The sequence below is a fragment of the Coregonus lavaretus genome (genome assembly GCF_964263955.1).
Source record: "Coregonus lavaretus genome assembly, chromosome: 36".
Classification (NCBI taxonomy): Eukaryota; Metazoa; Chordata; class Actinopteri; order Salmoniformes; family Salmonidae; genus Coregonus; species Coregonus lavaretus.
Window position 1 is genome coordinate 14651980 of NC_140023.1, and position 21353 is coordinate 14673332.

Consider the following 21353-nt stretch of genomic DNA (forward strand, 5'->3'; position numbering starts at 1 on the left):
CTGCCACTCTAATCTGGTGGTCCCTGCGCACACGACCCACGTGGAGTTCCAGGTCTCCGGCAGCCTCTGGAACTGCCGTTCTGCGGTCAACAAGGCAGAGTTCATCTCAGCCTATGCTACCCTCCAGTCCCTCGACTTCTTGGCGCTGACGGAAACATGGATTACCATAGAAAACACTGCTACTCCTACTGCTCTTTCCTCGTCTGACCATGCGTTCTCGCATACCCCGAGAGCATCTGGTCAGCGCGGCGGTGGCACAGGAATCCTCATCTCTCCCAAGTGGACATTCTCTCTTTTTCCCCTGACCCATCTGTCTATCTCCTCATTTGAATTCCATGCTGTCACAGTCACTAGCCCATTCAAGCTTAACATCCTTGTCATTTATCGCCCTACAGGTTCCCTTGGAGAGTTCATCAATGAGCTTGATGCCTGGATAAGTTCCTTTCCTGAGGATGGTTCTGGGTGACTTTAACCTCCCTACGTCTGCCTTTGACTCATTTCTCTCTTTCATCAATGAGCTTGATGCCTGGATAAGTTCCTTTCCTGAGGATGGTTCTGGGTGACTTTAACCTCCCTACGTCTGCCTTTGACTCATTTCTCTCTGCCTCCTTCTTTCCACTCCTTTCCTCTTTTGACCTCACCCTCTCACCGTCCCCCCCTACTCACAAGGCAGGCAATACGCTTGACCTCATCTTTACTAGATGCTGTTCTTCTACTAATCTCACTGCAACTCCCCTCCAAGTCTCCGACCACTACTTTGTATCCTTTTCTCTCTCGCTCCCCTCCAACACAACTCATTCTGCCCCTACTCAGATGGTAATGTGCTGTCGCAACCTTCGCTCTCTCTCTCCCGCTACTCTCTCCTCTTCCATCCTATCATCTCTTCCCTCTGCTAAATCCTTCTCCATCCGATCTCCTGATTCTGCCTCCTCAACCCTCCTCTCCTCCCTCTCCTCCCTTTCTGCATCTTTTGACTCTCTATGTCCCCTATCCTCCCGGCCGGCTTGGTCCTCCCCTCCGGCTCCGTGGCTTGACGACTCATTGCGAGCTCACAGAAGAGGGCTCCGGGCAGCCGAGCGGAAATGGAGGAAAACTAGACTCCCTGCGGACCTGTCATCTTTTCACTCCCTCCTCTCTACATTCTCTTCCTCTGTTTCCGCTGCTAAAGCCACTTTCTACCACTCAAAATGTCAAACCTCTGCCTCTAACCCTAGGAAGCTCTTTGCCACCTTCTCCTCTCTGCTGAATCCTCCTCCTCCTCCCTCTCTGTGGATGACTTCGTCAACCATTTTGAAAAGAAGGTTGACGACATCCGATCCTCATTTATTAAGTCAAATGACACCGCTGGTCCTGCTCACACTGCCCTACCCTATGTTTTGACTTCTTTCTCCCCTCTCTCTCCAGATTAAATCTTGCGACTTGTGACGGCCGGCCGCCCAACAACCTGCCCGCTTGACACTATCCCCTCCTTTCTTCTCCAGACCATTTCCGGAGACCTTCTCCCTTACCTCACCTCGCTCATCAACTCATCCTTGACCGCTGGCCATGTCCCTTCCGTCTTCAAGAGAGCGAGAGTTGCACCCCTCCTCAAAAAACCTACACTCGATCCCTCCGATGTCAACAACTACAGACCAGTATCCCTTCTTTCTTTTCTCTCCAAAACTCTCTAGCCAACTCTCCTGCTATCTCTCTCAGAATGACCTTCTTGATCCAAACCAGTCAGGTTTCAAGACTGGTCATTCAACTGAGACTGCTCTTCTCTGTGTCACGGAGGCTTTCCGCACTGCTAAAGCTAACTCTCTCTCCTCTGCTCTTATCCTTCTAGACCTATCCGCTGCCTTTGATACTGTGAACCATCAGATCCTCCTCTCCACCCTCTCCGGGTTGGGCATCTCCGGCGCTGCTCACTCTTGGATTGCGTCCTACCTGACAGGCCGCTCCTACCAAGTGGCGTGGCGAGAATCTGTCTCCGCACCACGTGCTCTCACCACTGGTGTCCCCCAGGGCTCAGTTCTAGGCCCTCTCCTATTCTCTCTATACACCAAGTCACTTGGCTCTGTCATATCCTCACATGGTCTCTCCTATCATTGCTACGCAGACGACACACAATTCATTTTCTCCTTTCCCCCTTCTGATAACCAGGTGGCGAATCGCATCTCTGCATGTCTGGCAGACATATCAGTGTGGATGTCGGATCACCACCTCAAGCTGAACCTCGGCAAGACGGAGCTGTTCTTCCTCCCGGGGAAGGACTGCCCGCTCCATGATCTTGCCATCACGGTTGACAACTCCATTGTGTCCTCCTCCCAGAGTGCAAAGAACCTTGGTGTGACCCTGGACAACACCCTGTCGTTCTCCGCTAACATCAAAGCGGTGACCCGATCCTGCAGGTTCATGCTCTACAACATTCGCAGAGTACGACCCTACCTTTACACAGAAAGCGGCACAGGTCCTAATCCAGGCACTTGTCATCTCCCGTCTGGATTACTGCAACTCGCTGTTGGCTGGGCTCCCTGCCTGTGCCATTAAACCCCTACAACTTATCCAGAACGCTGCAGCCCGTCTGGTGTTCAACCTTCCCAAGTTCTCTCATGTCACCCCACTCCTCCGCACACTCCACTGGCTTCCAGTTGAGGCTCGCATCTACTACAAGACCATGGTGCTTGCCTACGGAGCTGTGAGGGGAACGGCACCTCCTTACCTTCAGGCTCTGATCAGACCCTACACCCAAATGAGGGCACTACGTTCATCCACCTCTGGCCTGCTAGCTCCCCTACCTCTATGGAAGCACAGTTCCCTCTCAGCCCAGTCAAAGCTATTCGCTGCTCTGGCACCCCAATGGTGGAACAAGCTCCCCCACGATGCCAGGACAGCGGAGTCACTGACCACCTTCCGGAGACACTTGAAATCCTACCTCTAAGGAATACCTGGAATAGTATAAAGTAATCCTTCTTCCCCCACCCCCCATAAAAAAAAGGTGGTTGTCCCACTGGCTATCATAAGTTGAATGCACCAATTTGTAAGTCGCTCTGGATAAGACCGTCTGCTAAATGATGTAAATGTGAAATGTAATAAATGGGAAGGTGCACACAGCACAGAAGGAGCGAAGGAGACAAGACCAAAAAGACAACATGAGAACAAGCGGACATAAACGCTAATAAAAACAAAAAGCAAGAACAAAATATTGATTCTTGCAATACAGGCATTTGGAATATCGCGCAAAAACAAATTTGAATTAATCGAATTAATTTGTTATATCACCCAGCCCTACACACATGGTTCATACATGCAACTCACAATTAAACTGAATCTTTCCCGCCTCGCTCCCTGCAGATGCTCAAGCACACACACACTAAATCTGTGGCTAGGGCCAGGTCCTCTGGCAGCAGAGGTCATTTAGAAGAAAGATGAGATAGGGATGGAGAGATAAATAAATGATTGAAGGTATCAGGGCACATCTGTTGGCAACAGTGACAAGGCCACTCAGGTGGAGCATCCTGCAGCTTCTGAGAAACCCGCCTCTGGCTCAACACACAGTCACACACGGCTAGAAGTCTTTGATGAAAGATCACAAACACACACACACACACACACACACACCCCCCACCCACCTCTAGATCCCAGAATAGATGCACGCAGCCTTCACCCGTCATAAACAACGATAGGCGTGACAAACACAATTAATTTGGAGGCTTTGATCATTAAAAAATATGACTTATTCAAAACAAAACAGATGCCCTGTGAGGAAAATATGTTCTGTTGATGTATTATGGATGTTTCTATTCCAAATGCAATAGTGTGCAAATGTCCTACATAAGACTGAATGAGGCTTGAGTCCTCACAGGGATGGGCTAGCTCAGTGGTGGGCTATAATTTTTCGCAGTTATTTGAGCGCAGTTATTTGAAAACGCATAGGTCCATTCTAATTTCTACAAACTTTCTATCTAGTTTCAGACGTTCAAGTGTTGCCTTGAGTTTTTTTTTTACACCCTAACAAATTTATAAATTTTACTTAAACCTCCCCCGGGCCGGATTGAATGGGCTCGCTGGCCGGATCCTGCCCATGGGCCGTATGTTGCCCACCCCTGGACTAGCTAGTCCCTTTGACATTACCTTGACCTATTGAAAGTATCGCCCCCTCCTGCACAATGTGTTTAATCTGAGCTTTACTAAGGTGGGGGAGTCAGAGCCTCAGAGTAAAGCCCAACTCCCTAGGATAAAGACATATCTCTTCATCTCCACACACTGTCCTATCCCCACCGCCCCCAGGACAGCCCCGGGACACCATATTCACTGGCTAAACACACATCACAGAGAGGAGAGGGGGCTATTCTGGCTACAGTTAGATACAGGCTGGAGGGACCATACACCGATATCTAAAGCGCTGGAATAACAGCAGGGTTTCTTTAACTATGGGTCTGGGCCAAAGCGGGCCAAAGCAGGCCCTGGGCATGTGAGGGGCGAGTTAACAGAATACATCTATAATCACACACAATTTCTTCTTAATTTGAGTCGTTGGAGGACGAGTTGGGTCACGGGAGGATGGTCAATTTTTTATTTGGGTCTTGAGCTGAAAAAGTTTAAGAACCCCTGCTCGACAGGGTCGGTCACAAAGATATTTTAATACTAGGAAGTCTCAAACAGCATGGCGTTCCCCATAACTGCCAATGTCAGACGTTGGCTCTGTCAGTCGTCTGTATGTGTAAAGGGTGCTGGTAGTGCTGGGCAGAGGGGCCTAACTAGCCTGAGTGAGTGTGATGGTAATCCAGTGGCATGCCTAATTACAGGACGGATTTAGTTGTATGGATGACATGCCCAGATGCATCCAGCATATCAATTTTATTTATAAAGCCCTTTTTACATCAGCAGATGTCACAAAGTGCTATACAGAAACCCAGCCTAAAACCCCAAACAGCAAGCAATGCAGATGTAGAAGCACGGTGGCTAGGAAAAACTCCCTAGAAAGGCAGAAACCTAGAGAGGAACCAGGCTCTGAGGGGTGGCCAGTCCCCTTCTGGCTGTGCCGGGTGGAGATTATAACAGTACATGGCCATTAAGGCCAGATTTTTCTCCAAGACGTTCAAACGTTAGATGACCAGCAGGGTAAAATAATAATCACAGTGGTTGTAGAGGTTGCAACAGGTCAGTACATCAGGAGTAAATGTCACTTGGCTTTTCATAGCCGGGCATTTAGAGGTTGAAATAGCAGGTGCGGTAGAGAGAGAGAGTTGAAAACAGCAGGTCTGGGACAAAGTAGCATGTCCGGTGAACAGGTCATAGACAGAGGACGGATTTAGATGTATGGATTACATGCCATAGACAGAAGATAATAAGCAGACCTCTCACTCTCTAGTGAAGCCAGCAGGCTGCAGTCAGAGTGTACTGTAGGCCTGAGAGATGGATGGGGGGAGGATGAGAAAGCCTGCTCCATATCCGCCCCAGGGATGCCTTCCTCCCAGTGACTGTATGTATTTAATAATGACCAAACAAGGCCTGCCGCTTTACCAGGAGATTAGTGATAATCTGGGTTAATGCATTGAGAGAGAGCGAGAGAGATAAGGGGCAAGTTTCTCTGATCTTCAGCAGGCAAACATGCATGCTTAAGATTTCCCTGTACTGAAATGAATAAAACAAATTAAAGTGTGTTGATTATACAATAAAAGTAATGCTTGTAAACCGCAGTGATAATCAAATAGTTGTTAAAAAAATAACTGCTTTAATGAAAATGTGCCTGTGTGGAGCGAGGAGGAGAGGAAATTGGGGAAACGGTAAATTAAGCTTTCCTTTGATGCATACACGGCGGTCGCCTGCGGGGAGAGAGAGCGAGAAGACCGTGATGCCTCGGTGTGAGATGCCTGTGTGCGTCTGTAAATGGATATCCACACACTATCAAACAGTACATGACATAGATGCAATTGGAATCGCAAACCTAAACCAGGTACTCGGCATTTAATCGAGAATCCCCCTTTAAATAACATAATAGAAAAATGGGAATCTCACAAAAACACCAGAAGTAAGACAGGAAAGCCAAGTGAGTCTCCGTGGTCTTTGTTCAGATAGAGATGAGAGCGGTGGTGCAGTGGTCCCTGAGTGCGTCTGGTTGCTCCCCTCTCCCACAGATGAGAGCTCTCCTGCAGCCAAGCGTGAGAGTCGGGTCAAACGCACGACGCCAGTCTCCAAAAAGAGAGGAGGCTCCCCGTTGAGACTGCTCTGAACTGGAGCGAACATGTTGACTCATCGCTACATTAGATACTGGGCACGTACGCACACACTGAAATCAGTTTCTACTTTGGGAAACAGCGGATCAATTGTTACTCTCCGCTCTTCCGTTCAAATTGATGGATGCATTCACTTAAACTGATGGCCTGTTATTTGGAGGGAACGGAGCAGACGGTGGAGAGGTGAACAAAATAACTCTACTCCTTATGCATGTGTAATTTCCTCCCTCTAAGGGCCTCGTGGAAAGGTTTTTTTTCGCCCCGTCGTATAGCTACATACAGTGGAGGGGAGGAGGGAGCCGCGGTCCTGGCCACTCTCTCTCTGTCAGATCACATCAAAGGAGAGCCGCTCCCCCTGAGGCAGAGCAGCACAGGGGAACCATCAGAGCCCTCATCTCCCAGCACTAGTAAACACTGCATCACTGATAACACACTGACTGCCTACTTGAAACTGGGAGGCAGACAGAATACAGCACGACTGCCTGTTGAATCACAACTCTAGTCAGGGTGCATTTATATTGAGGGATGCAAAGGCTACCGTTTGCGGTCGATTTTTCAGATCGCCTACGTGGGGTTATCAGAAAGTAAGGTGCTAAGAGGTTGGGTGCATGCTGGTGTTGTCATGATACGAACATTAACATTCTGAAACATGAGGTGATGGCGGCGGATGAGTGGCACGACAATGGGCCTCAGGATCTCGTCACGGTATCTCTGTGCATTCAAATTGCCATAGATAAAATGCTATTGTGTTCGTGGCTGTACCTTATGCCTGCCCATACCATAACTCCACCACCATGGGGCACTCTGTTCACAACACTGACATTAGCAAACCGCTCGCCCACACGACGTCATACACATGGTCTGCGGTTGGGAGGCCGGTTGGACGTACTACCAAATTCTCTAAAACAACGTTGGAGACGGCTTATGGTAGAGAAATTAACATTAAATTCTCTGGCAACACATCTGGTGGACATTACTGCAGTCAGCATGCCAATTGCACACTCCTTCAAAACTTGAGACATCTGTGGCATTGTGTTGTGTGACAAAACTGCACATTTTAGAGTGGCCTTTTATTGTCCCCAGCACAAGGTGCACCTGTGTAACGATCATTCGGTTTAATCAGCTTCTTGATGTGTATGGATTATCTTGGCAATGGAGAAATGCTCACTAACAGGGATGTAATCAAATTTGTGCATAACATTTTAGAGAAATACATTTTATGTGCATATGGAACATTTCTGGGATCTTTAATTTCAGCTCATAAAACATGGGACCAACACTTTACATGTTGCGTTTATATTTTTGTTCAGTATACATGAATAATGATCTGCAGGTCTTTGTGGCAGTAAGGAATTAAATCTTAACTCTTCAGTTAACACACACACACACACACACACACACTCTCCCTCCCATTCATAAACACACACCACTCTCTCTCCCACAACCACACACTGCTCCCAACTTTAAAAACGCTAGGCACCAGACAGAATGTAAGGAGCACCAGAAAGATTGATTTTTTATATAGTTTAGGCTTACATTATTAGGCCTATATCACGTGTCAAACTCATTCCACAGAGGGCAGAGTGTCTGCGGGTTTTCGCTCCTCCCCTTGTACTTGTTTGATGAATTAAGGTCACTAATTAGTAAGGAACTCCCCTCACCTAGTTGTCTAGGTCTTAATTGAAAGGAAAAAACAAGAACCAGCATACATACACTAGGCCCTCCATGGAATGAGTTTGACAATTCTGGCCTATATGAATACTACCTTAGAAGCACATCTCATGAGTAACAGACGCTTTTCCGTTCTTCCTGTGCCAATCAAATTTGCCTAGACCTACTGTCAAGTTAGCAGGTTGTTAGCTAGCTAGGTAACATGACTGAACAACATTGTTTGTTATCAAACCAATATTAGCGACCGGGATTAGTTTAAAACTGCCTCCGACATGGTTTGTGAAATTATATAAAATATGCGCAAAACGTCGCAGGAAGAAAAAAAGATAGCCCCGGTAATATGAGTATCTTTTTTACCGTTTGAGCTAGAGACAAGCCGTTTTCTTTACAGTAAAGCTGCAAGCATGCCTGTCGCAAATCTATTTGTCCTCTCTGGCACTCAGAGGCTGCGTGACAGCAAACTTGCAAAACTACTTAGACTGGCCTGTGTTCTTTGTTATACCGGGGATACAATTATGCAATGTATCAACTTTGCTCGCTCTGCGTGCTGCGCCAATGTATCAACTTTGCTCGCTCTGCGTGCTGCGCCAAATGTATCAACTTTACTCGCTCTGCGTGCTGCGCCAATGTATCAACTTTGCTCGCTCTGCGTGCTGCGCCAATGTATCAACTTTGCTCGCTCTGCGTGCTGCGCCAATGTATCAACTTTGCTCGCTCTGCGTGCTGCGCCAATGTATCAACTTTACTCGCTCTGCGTGCTGCGCCAATGTATCAACTTTGCTCGCTCTGCGTGCTGCGCCAATGTATCAAATGTAACAACAGATGACTCATCAGGATCTGTATCCCCACTCGCCATCATGGCAAAAATATATATTTTTAAACGATTGATGAATAGAGGTGCAGGAAGAGTGGACAGAGAGAAGCAGGTGGAAGGGCATGCAGCTGTCTGCTGGCTGATTACAGCTACCACATGTAATATGCGCATGAAAGTGAAGTGGACATTATTGGACTGGCGCATGCAAGATACTAGTTGCTGTTGCTTAAAAAAATCTATAGAATTTATAAACAAAACAGACTTTATAAACATTTTATAACAGGTGCCAGCAGGTTCTTTAGATCGGTAGGGCCCAAAAATGTGGTAGTAGGCGATCATATGAAATGGTACTACGGTATTCTAAAATGTTGGTATCATAAGCATCTTGACGTTTTGGTACCGTGATATTACCGTGGTACCGGTGTACCGTGCAACACTAGCGCATGCACAATGAGAGATGTTGTCCGAACACATTGGATAGCACCTCACAGCATCTCTCAGACAGCCTGGTTGGATCTCCTAGCCCTGAGCCAGTCAGCCGAGCCAAAGCCCAGAGGAGCGGAGTACTATGCTGCTGATTTAGTCATCCTTAATTCATGGCTCTGAATGGAGAGAGACATGCTGGGGCCTCGTCTCCCCATGTCTCATTAAAATGCTCTGCGTGTTTCCCTATGCAGCCAGCCGACGCATTAATGCCACTTCTCTACCCCTATTTCTACAGAACATCTCCTTTCTAGCCGACTCTGCCTTCCCTCGCTCTCTCTTCCTCTCCACGCGTCCAACCTCACACAGACCAGGCATTATGCTGATTTCAAAGTCCTCTGAGCCCCAAGATCAAAGCAAGGTGGTCAGGAGAAGGGAGGAGTAGTGAGGGGGAAAGTAGGATGCTGCTGTCAGCCTGGACACTAATGGTGGTTGAGAGAGAGTGGAAATAATTAAATGCAAGGCGCTCCCCTAGGACAACAAATATAAATTGATATCCCAGGCCTGCAGGTGGAGAGGAATGGTCCTTTATTGCCTCCCGTGGGAGGACATGAGACTTTCCTTCCCTTTATCAGTCTCTCTGGGGAATAAAGGATGAATCCGAATGATTTCGCATATGTTTGAAATGTAGAGCTTTATCCATGTTGATATCTTTCCCACAGACACGGGATGTGACAAATATAACATTTTGCCTAATGTTTAAATGCCAATTATATTGTTTTTCCGTTAAAACAATACCAAAAAATCATACAATTCCACGTCAATTCACAATGCAGAATAATGGTCATATTGCTTATGTAAGACCGCTAGGGCCGGGCAATGAAGTTCTATCAACCGCAGTCATATACCCTTGAAAGCGCCTCGGCTACGGCATGTTTGTTTGTCTGTAAGGGTACACTACGGCTTTTTAAATGCCGACACAAAACCTTCTCTAGAGATAGTTTCGACGTGCCACTGAACGGGCATTTTACTTCTGTAAAGGAATGCCGCTTCTGAAGCGTGACTAATGTCCATCACTAGACGACCAGAACCGTCATTCAAATAACCTCAAGCTGCCTGCGCGCAGACCACTCTTTAAAAAACGAATTTACAATTATTTAAATACCACGACTTACCAAAACATTTAGTAGAAAGAAAGCACATCTTCCACTAGGAATCGACTTCTAAGATTAAGTTTTTTTGGAATGGAGGAGACAGACTCTCTTTAGTAGTTGCCGTACTTCCGAGAACACTCGCATCTTTCATAGCGAACTAGCGAGGGACGGCGAGAGAGGGGAGGGGAGGGGCCCAGTATAGGCAGGTTAGCCACCAGGCTGACTGAGTCAGAACCGTGCACTAGGCCTATCTATTGGCAATCAAAAGCTGTATCTCCCAATGGAATGCTGTATTCCGGAATTTCTTGGCTTGCAATGTCTCGTAACTTCAGTAAAGCAGGGCCTATCATCAATAGGCTAGGATATTCTACACGCAACATCCCGAAGACTGAACACACACTTGCATCATTTGCGAAGAAAAAGAGCATGCAAGCCAGCTGCATTTACATTTTGTAGGAAAATCATTTTAAGCAAATTTGGTGATACACAAAGCAACTCAAACATTGAAATTGCATCAATAATATACATTTTGTTATACAACTCCCGTTTGGCATGTCTCTTGTGATGCGGTTCACAGCAGCACTGATGGGATGTGTTGTCAGGACAACTGCTTCAGAGTTTTGAATGACCCTTACCGTCCTTTTGTACTATGCTGGCTGAAGACCTAGCTAGCCAGTAACTAGCTAACACCAGAGACAGATTAAAGGGGAAACATATGTATCTTTGCCATAAATGAATAGTGTAAACATTTAATTATATTTGCTGACACCCTACAGTCAAATGTTGGCACCAGTAGAGTAGCTATCAAGCTATATAAACCACACCACTCTGCAAACACGCCTTCTCCGATGTTGGTTACAAGGCGGTACTTATTTAAATAATATAATAATAATATGCCATTTAGCAGACGCTTTTATCCAAAGCAACTTACAGTCATGTGTGCATACATTTTTATGTATGGGTAAGAGAACATCATGTTACCATTGGTGTATTAAAATGAGCGTTAGGGTGATGTCACCCTTTCCTCTTAATAATCCCGCCTCCTGAATCCAAGTATTTGACATGGGGGAGGGGCCCCATAACTTTATGATCAAACTATCAATGTAGAAGCAACAGTCATTTTTCATACTTTGGTCATCATACTTTGATCTGGTTTCATCCTAATATCATCCAATTTCATGAAAACATAATTTTGACTATTCATAACCTGTAATGTTAAGGATCCCAATTTCGCTTAAACGTTCACTCCCCTAACACACACATACACGCTTCAGTTAATATGATTTAAATGTCCTCCTAAGAGCCACTTCCATCTCTCTGTGCCACTCGTGTACGCACTGATTGGAGAGAGAGCCTAGTAAAAGATAAGAGCCAATCACACAGCTGGAAACAGCTGGGCAGCAGTATACTGTATCAATCCTCTCCCAATTACATCCCTTACACCAATTGAGTCCTCATATTCAGGGATTCGATTCATACATTGAGATATTCCAGTTGTATAAGGTACAGTGCATTCGGAAAGTATTCAGACTACTTCCCTTTTTACACATTTTGTGGAACAACACAGGAGTGGCTTCGGGACAAGTCTCTGAATGTCCTTGAGTGGCCCAGCCAGAGCCCGGACTTGAACACGATCGAACATCTCTGGAGAGACCTGAAAATAGCTGTGCAGCGATGCTCCCCATCCAACCTGAGAGCTTGAGTGGATCTGCATAGAAGAATGGGAGAAACTCCCCAAATACAGGTGTGCCAAGCTTGTAGCGTCATACCCAAGAAGACTTGAGGCTGTAATCGCTGCCAAAGGTGCTTCAACAAAGTACTGAGTAAAGGGTCTGAATACTTATGTAAATGTGATATTTCAGGGGGGGGTTTGCAAACATTTCTAAAAACCTGTTTTTGGTTTGTCATTATGGGGTAATTAATGTATGTAGATTGATGAGGGGGGAAAAACTATTTTATCAATTTTAGAATAAGGCTGTAACGAAACAAAATGTGGAAAAAGTCAAGGGGTCTGTAATTCCTACTGATGTCTACACCTTTGAGCAGGATTCATCTAGTCAGAAACAATTAGCATACGCATAACGATCTCAGACATCTTCCCGGCATTGCTACATCACCCTTAATGAGCCTGGGCTCTTCCATTGAAAATGAATAGTCAATGCTGAACCTATTTATAAAACCTGTTCCCTGGCAGTTTAAAGTGTCTCTCTTAAGCTCTCGGTGTAACTCAGAAGTTCATTATGAATACAACCGCTGCACTTGTCAAAGTGGAGTTCTCAGCACTATCCTGCCGAGCTGCAATGCCCCTCTCTCCCAGAATAAACCCTGAGAGACGTTCTCTGAGCCCTGTTTCTCAGTCTCTCTCTCCACAACAACTGGGCTTTACAATGAGGGCTGCTGCCAGTTCCTGCCAGGCCTCTTCACAGAGGGAGGGAGAGAGGGAAAGAGAGAGAGAGTGGGAAAGAGCATAGAAAGACGCATAGCATATGGTAGAGAGAGAAAGAGAAAGACAGTTGGACAGATGTAGAGAGCGAGAGAGAGACAGAGGGAGGGAGAGACAGAGGGAGGGAGATGGAGAGAGAGAGATGGAGATAGGGAGAGAGAAAGCAGTGCTGACTGATTGAGCGAAGCCACATCTACAGTAGTTCCCATTTAGCTGCATACTCGACCCACACACTAAAAACAATCTACCCTGGCAGAAATGGCACTGAACAGGATGGGAAAGTTCAGTTCATTTGTAAAGGTGAATAGCGGGCTTCAACAATACAGCATGACTGCTCCTTGAATAAATGGAATGTGATGCTCCATAGCTTGATTGTAAGTAGCAGCATTCAAGCAGATGGCAAAATGAAGATATAAGCCTAACTGTTGTCTACCCATTAACCTCAGAGCTGGAATGATGGTGATGACACGCATGCAGTAAAGTGGGTGAGTTGAGGTATTGATGAAGAGATTCTAAGGCAGAATCTGGCATTAAATTGACACTAATTAGACGAAAATTAATAGCGCCTGGCGCATATTTTCCCAGTTCCCGAGCTGCCATTACTCTTCATCTGACAGGCGCTGACGTGGCTCTCAGAAGTCTATGGATCTACTGACAGCTGCATCGTTCACACTCCCCAGGAGACAGCAGGCACAAAAACACAGCCGTGTTCAGACTCAATGTTACAGTGCTGCTTACATGATACCAATACAGCCTAGTCGGAGATTAAACCCTGATACATATTCTAATGGGAGTCAGACCAACTCCCTCCCACAGACATCAGGGATGTGATTGGGTTAGGGGGAAGAAAAAAAGCTGGAAAATAGCGTAAGGCACATCGAGGGGGAAGTCCAGTGGTTCGCCCATCTGGAAGCTGAAGCACTTTTTGCTTTTAAAACCCCTGAAACAGCCATTTCCTGCAATCTAGCATGAAATATCATGAATTGTGAAGCATGAACCATGACAAGACATTTAGAAGAAATTGACAGGAATAGAGAAACAGGACAGGACTACTTCCTACATCTTTGGGAGAGGGGAGGGTAGAGTCCAACAGGGCTTGACTGAAGTGATTGAAAAGTAGGACTATCCCGGCAGGGGTGGGCAACTCCAGCCCTCGGGGGCCTGATTGGTGTCACACGTTTGCCCCATCCCTAGCAAACACAGCTGATTAAACTAATTGCATTCTAAACTGAAGATCATGATTCGGTGATTATTGGAGTCAGGTGTGTTAGCTGGGGCTGGGGCTGGGGCTGGGGCAAAACTGTGACACCAATCAGGCCCCCGAGGTCTGGAGGTGCCCACCCCTGGGCCTATGGGTCCTTCACGCAACAGAAAGATTTCGAATTTACTAAATTACTCACAGGGGTTGACAGTCTGATAAAGAAAAGCAAAATAAATGCTTTCTAAAGCTACCATAACCAGAAAGGAACTGGAAAGCGCCGTCTTTCATACATGTCTTGAATGCACTATCATACACAGAACATCAACAGTAAGTGTTCACCCTGCTCGTCGCTAGTCTCAGTACCAGTCTTTTTAGCTACCATTCCAATCCTTGTTCCTCAGTTCAGGCGATCTATGGTAGGTCAACTGTTGTTCCAATTAATATTCAAACAGAGTACACAAACACAGAGAAAGAAACCAATATATTTGACTCACCTGAGTTAGGCACCTGTTGACATTCACATCACTGGTCGAAACGTGGTTAGCTAGCCAATGCATCAGCAGGTGATGATAAGACCGCCAGACGCCAATTATTTTTTTTAGTCTTCATGTCAATCACTCAAGCAAGCACCCATCACACGGCCAACTCGTGCACCAGCTCAGGTCTATCAACATTTCTTACTATGCGAAACAGGAGGGGCTGGCAGTGAAAATCATAGAGTTTGCTTAAAAACAACAACAACGCAATAAAAAGCTCAAGCTACGCTACATACCCCCCACCCCCACTCCTACGCTACATACCCCCCACCCCCACTCCTACGCTACATACCCCCCACGCTACATACCCCCCACCCCCACGCTACATACCCCCCACCCCCACTCCTACGCTACATACCCCCCACCCCCACTCCTACGCTACATACCCCCCACCCCCACTCCGATCTGCATGGGTCACGATTGTAGGTAGGTAATCCAGAATTCAGGATTAATCCGGAAGAATCACATCCCTGAGACATGCAGTTAAACAAGCACAGACTCGACCGAGAGAGAGGGGAATGGGAGAGTGAATTAGACTGCTGGGACCCTGTTAGAAACACAAGGTTGTCTATCTGGTAGAGTGAGATGGACGATGTCTACTGTACTGTGGGTCTGAGTGGAGCTGGTTAGTGTGGAGGATGGATGGTGGCGTGATGCCCTCAGTCTCCTCCTCACAGTGTGGGGCTGGACAGACAGCTCTGCTGCCCAGGGTCCAGGAGTAATGGGCATCACCGCATGCCACTCCATCTCTCCATCTGCTGCACCGTACCGGCCTTTGGACACCTTGGCATCAGACACACTGTCTGCACTACCCGCTGCACACAGTCTCTTCCCCTCTCTCTCACACATACAGAGAGAGACACACACGCTCTCATCAGAGTTCCCCTAACACCTCCAGTGTTCCGCACACCCCTACAGTCTGACTGTCGGAACTACTCACTGCACCAGTCCCTCTGCTCGGTCTGCCGTCTCCACAGTCCACTCAGATCCTGCCTTCCACATCAACACACACCAGCATCCCTCCCAACGCCCACTTGCACACGCACACACACACCCTCTCACTTAGACACACAAGTCAAACACACACAAGCAAGTACACACACACACACGTATGGCTGACCATGCTGCTCCTCTCGGCTCACAAATGACCTCATCCACCCTCTGAGCTCTGCCTCTCTGACTGATGGCTCATCTTCCAAGCTTGGCGAAGGAGAATGGATGACAACAATTACCACTAAACAACCTTGGAGATCCTCACATGATCGTGAGCACTACCGTGAAAAGGGGAGCCCTGGGGGGGGAAACGGAGAGACTGCATATAAGAAAACACACGAAGGATGGAGAGATAGGGGTAATGGAGGGCAAAAGTGAGAGACCTGCCTGCAGAGAAATAAAATCTCTCTAGAATGGATAGCCTTTGGCTGTGGAGATATTAACGACTCACAACATCCCTGATGCTTCAGACATCAGGCTACAATTCCATGTTCAATATCACCCGTGTCCAACTCCACAACAATATCTCCATCACTATGGCCCTATTGAGAACATGTACCAACCAGGGTAGAGGTCAATTTCATTTCAATTCAGTTAAATCAGGAATAGAAATTCCACTTATTTGCAACGAAAAGTGACTTTTTACAACCAAATCTCAATTTTTGATGTAAATGGCATGTTATATAAGACTCTTATTTTTGTGATTTCATCACAAATCACTTCCTCATCCTCGTTGTACAGTATGGGGGCCCTGACAAAACATGAACAAAGTCTCTAAAAACACCCAAATACGTCCTTTCAGAAATGTATCCGCAATGTTATATTCCCTTTTGTGCGACTCGAGACGTTTCCCCTATCCAGTTGTTCCATTCTCTGTGTAGCCTGCTGCTACAGGTAACTGACAAAATAAAGGAAACACCAACATAAAGTATCTTAATATGGCGTTGGATCACCATGAGCCACCAGAACAGCTTCAATGCGCCTTGGCATAGTTTCTGGAACTTCCTGTGAGGAAGTATCTGCTTTCAATATACTTTGTATCCCTCATTTACTCAAGTGTTTCCTTTATTTTGGCAGTTACCTCTAGAATGGACAGAAGTATCTAACGAGTCACTACAAAAGGGAATATAACATAGTGGATAAAGTTCAGAATGACCCAATTTCATGTGTACAACATTGTAAGACCTGCATCACTATACTGAGAGCTTTGACGTTTCTAAAATGACACATTTGGGTGTTTTTGTAGCCTTTGTTCAGGTTTTTTCAGAGCAACTATACTGCACAATGAGGATGAGGCAGTGATTCACTGTTTGGGGTAAGTTTATCACAAAACAAGTGAAATCACAAAAAAAGTGTCTGAACTCTTCTATAACATACCATTTACATCAAAAATTTAGATTTGGTTGTAAAAAGAAAACTCCTCCTTTAATTGTTGAATCCAAATGACAATTGACTTAGTGAATTGGCCCATGAACTTGACCCCAGCCCTGGCTCCTTAAGAGAAACCTCAGTGCTGTGCTGGTGCTGGTATGGCCCTGGCTGCAAGGCCTCGCTCTGTGATAAGATCAGTATAGATCTGGGATGGGAGCAGTGCTGGAGCTGTCTCTACTAATCAGGTTAGCCATGCAATAAATGAACTGCGTAGACGGAGGGAGAGGAGAATCAAATCACATCAGTGTCGCTTTTCCTCCTTCAGTCTCTCACACACACACGCATTAGAGACACACACAAACACCTCAGCTCAGGGAGCAGGCCCTGACAGCACACCTGAAGCAACGTGTCAGCAGCCTGGGGAGGCAGAATACATGAGACTGCAGGACCGGCCGTCACACCAGGGACACACACACACCAGGGAGGGAGGGAGGGAGGGAGAAACACACACACACACAACAGGGAGGGAGAGAGACACACACCAGGGAGGGAGAGAGACACACACCAGGGAGGGAGAGAGAGAGGGAGAGAGAAACACACACACACACACAACAGGGAGGGAGAGACACACACAACAGGGAGGGAGAGAGACACACACACACACCAGGGAGGGAGAGAGACACACACAACAGGGAGGGAGAGAGACACACACACACACCAGGGAGGGAGAGAGACACACACACACACCAGGGAGGGAGAGAGACACACACACCAGGGAGGGAGAGAGACACACACACACACCAGGGAGGGAGAGACACACACACACACCAGGGAGGGAGAGACACACACACACACACCAGGGAGGGAGAGAGACACACACACACACCAGGGAGGGAGAGAGACACACACACACACCAGGGAGGGAGAGAGACACACACACACACCAGGGAGGGAGAGACACACACACACACACCAGGGAGGGAGAGACACACACACACACACCAGGGAGGGAGAGAGACACACACACACACCAGGGAGGGAGAGAGACACACACCAGGGAGGGAGAGAGACACACACACACACCAGGGAGGGAGAGACACACACACCAGGGAGGGAGAGAGACACACACACACACCAGGGAGGGAGAGAGACACACACACACACCAGGGAGGGAGAGAGAGAGAGAGAGAGAGAGAATCGTAGCGGGCCCACAGGTAGTAGCCTTGACGTGCCGTTCGGCTTGGGGAAAAACATGTCACAATATTTACACAATAGACACACACACACACACCTGGGAGAGAGAGAGAGACACAAACCAGGGAGGGGAGAGAGAGAGAGAGAGAGAGAGAGAGAGAGAGAGAGAGAGAGAGAGAGAGAGAGACACACACACACCTGGGAGAGAGAGAGACACAAACCAGGGAGGGGGAGAGAGAGAGAGAGAGAGAGAGAGAGAGAGAGAGAGAGAGAGAGAGAGACACACACACACCTGGGAGAGAGAGAGACACACACCTGGGAGAGAGAGAGAGACACAAACCAGGGAGAGAGAGAGAGAGACACCTGGGAGAGAGAGAGAGAGACAGACACACACACCAGGGAGGGAGACAGACAGACACACACAACTGGGGGGAGAGAGAGAGAGAGAGAGAGACACCAGGGAGGGAGGGAGAGAGAGAGAGAGAGACACCAGGGAGGGAGGGAGGGAGAGAGAGACACACACAAACCAGGGAGGGAGGGAGGGAGAGAGAGACACACACAAACCAGGGAGGGAGGGAGGGAGGGAGAGAGAGACACACACAAACCAGGGAGGGAGGGAGGGAGAGAGAGACACACACAAACCAGGGAGGGAGAGAGACACACACACACACACCAGGGAGGGAGGGAGAGAGAGACACACACCAGGGAGGGAGGGAGAGAGGGAGGGAGAGAGAGAGAGAGAGAGAGACACAAACCAGGGGGAGAGAGAGAGACACAAACCAGGGGGAGAGAGAGAGACAGACACACACACACACCAGTGAGGGAGGGAGAGAGAGACACACGCCAGGGAGGGAGGGAGGGAGAGAGAGACACACAAACCAGGGAAGGAGGGAGAGAGAGAGACACACAAACCAGGGAGGGAGGGAGAGAGAGAGAGACACACACAAACCAGGGAGGGAGAGAGACACACACACACACACACCAGGGAGGGAGGGAGAGAGAGACAGACACCAGGGAGGGAGGGAGGGAGGGAGAGAGACACCAGGGAGGGAGGGAGAGATAGACAGACACCAGGGAGGGAGGGAGACAGACAGACACCAGGGAGGGAGGGAGAGAGAGAGAGGAGAAAGAGAGACACACCCACCAGGGAGGGAGAGAGACAGACACCAGGGAGGGAGAGAGGGAGAGACAGACACCAGGGAGGGAGGGAGAGAGAGAGAGGAGAAAGAGAGACACACCCACCAGGGAGGGAGAGAGACAGACACCAGGGAGGGAGAGAGAGAGAGACAGACACCAGGGAGGGAGAGAGAGAGAGACAGACACACACACCAGTGAGGGAGGGAGAGAGAGACACACAAACCAGGGAGAGAGAGAGAGAGAGAGAGAATGCAGTATAGAGACAGTATGGAGCCTGCCTGTCAGTATGTCCTAAGCAGAGTAGAGCTGCCTGCCACTCACAGCTGACAGAGATGGTGTCTGCTATGGCCAGCAGGTACAAAGATAGAGATGCATCAGTGCTGCTCTAGTCACAACTCAGGGAGAGGAGACACACTGATCTGGTAGTGGAGACTTCATCAAAACACTGAAAGGTGCTTTTCTCTCAATGCTGACGAGATCCCCATGGATCCATCTGCTGTACTGTATGACTGAGTAGATGAGTGGTGAATACATTACTTTAGGCAGTAGTGGCAAACAAGTGTGAGGTTTCATGAGTGTATGTGCATGTTTGACAGGGTGTGTTAGATTGAATATGCTTGTTTGTGTGCCAGTGTAAACATGTCATCATATTGGAAATAATGGATGTGAGATGTTTGGCTTTGATTGTTTCTCCGAACAGAGATCATGGGTGTGAGATGAACATGTAGAGGTTTGTTTGCGGATGTGGTAAATGTGACGCGATGTGTGTGCTAGTAGTCTAAAAAAGACAGAGGCGCGTGCAGTGGCTTGTCAGGACCGATGTGCTTCTCCTCCCTTCAGTGTGTGCTGTGTACCTTCCCCCCTCCAATCCTTCCCTCTATCCTGGTCTCTTCTCCCTCTCTCTTCCTCCATCCCCCTCTCCCCTCATGTGCGTGTCTGTCTCAGGAAGGGGCCAGTTTCAGATGTCTTTCCTGACAGCTACCTGATGTGAGCACCGGTGTATGGCGCCACAGACGAACAAACCCACAGATACAACACCCAGGGGGACAAACTGCCTCGCTACATCGCCAACTCTCTTTTCTTCCTCTTTCTGTAGGAGTTGTCCTTTTCCCGTCTCTCTCTTTCTATCTACCCCTCCCCTCCGGGCCTCTCTTCACTCGGTTCTCTTCCTTTTCCCCACGTATTTCTCTCGTTCTCGTCGGTTCTTTACTCCTGCGTTTTTCCTGGTGGAAACAGATCCCCAACATTCCAGCAGACAATTAACCCACATGCAGGCAGGCAGCTCCGTAGACGGGACTCTCCACCACGCCACACTTACTGCCTAGGGCTACGGGGGAGACGACACAGTGCACTCCCTCCTCCACCCTGCATCCTACTACCACTCCTCTGCCCCCTTCCCTCCCTCATCTCAGTGGGTTTAACAACACCCACCTTCCTGAGGTTGATGAGAAAGAGTGAAAAAGAGGAAGACCACAGAAGAACGAGGGCAGGCAGGACAAAGGGAGAAAAGGAATGTTGTAACCAGGAGAATGAAAATAGAGAAGGACAGGAAGAAAATCCCCTTCCCATTCCATAGTTCGTTAACAGCAAAAGCGCTGTTTTATTATTTAGGAACTACAATACATGAAGAATTACTTCCCCAGATCAGAACAACTGAATGATGACTCTCTTCCCACTCCCTCCCTTCATAATATACCATTTAATCAGCGGGTCGGAGCAGAATGGACTGGTTTAGTGATGGAGTGGCTGCCTGCACGGTATTTGGAGTTTCTCGCCCCAAACTGGAGCTCAGAGCCAATGTATGCGTTGATCTCAACTGGCAACCCGCCAAATCAGCTTTTCAACAGCTTGCAATCAACACCACATACAGAGCCCCCTGCTTCTCCCAGCTCTCCCTCCATCAACCACTCTGTATAGTGTGTTGATTTACTGGGGAGAGGAAAACCCACATGAAAAAAACATTTAAAAACACACACACACCGGATGCAGATGCATGCAAGCTCTCGACTGATTAAACTCATTTTTGGACTGTTTCGTTACGGGACCTATTTGGCCAGATCCGGTACCTCTCATGGCATGAAAAATGTCACTTTTTGCAATGCATACGTGTCACGTAAATAGAGCAAGGGTTGAAGGAATTTTTTTCCTAAACAAATGACGGATTTCGGTAAAATATATTTTCAGTCAGAAATGGCTGT

General features: G+C 47.7%; 2 protein-coding genes and 1 long non-coding RNA gene across 4 annotated transcripts in view; 2 read left to right on the forward strand and 1 right to left on the reverse strand.

Annotated features, from left to right (window-relative positions):
* LOC311111017 overlaps nt 1-12624 on the forward strand; it is a 36116-nt gene extending 23492 nt beyond the window's left edge. The window contains exon 2 of the long non-coding RNA XR_014610743.1: nt 11848-12624. This is a non-coding gene — a long non-coding RNA (uncharacterized lncRNA). The remainder of the gene's footprint in view (nt 1-11847) is intronic.
* Nucleotides 1-21353, forward strand: part of slc17a5 (solute carrier family 17 member 5) — a 583343-nt gene that overhangs the window by 449516 nt on the left and 112474 nt on the right. The gene's annotated exons all lie outside the window — the stretch shown is intronic.
* The window catches only part of LOC311111016 (bifunctional heparan sulfate N-deacetylase/N-sulfotransferase 2-like), a 177791-nt gene that overhangs the window by 67360 nt on the left and 89078 nt on the right, over nt 1-21353 (reverse strand). The gene's annotated exons all lie outside the window — the stretch shown is intronic.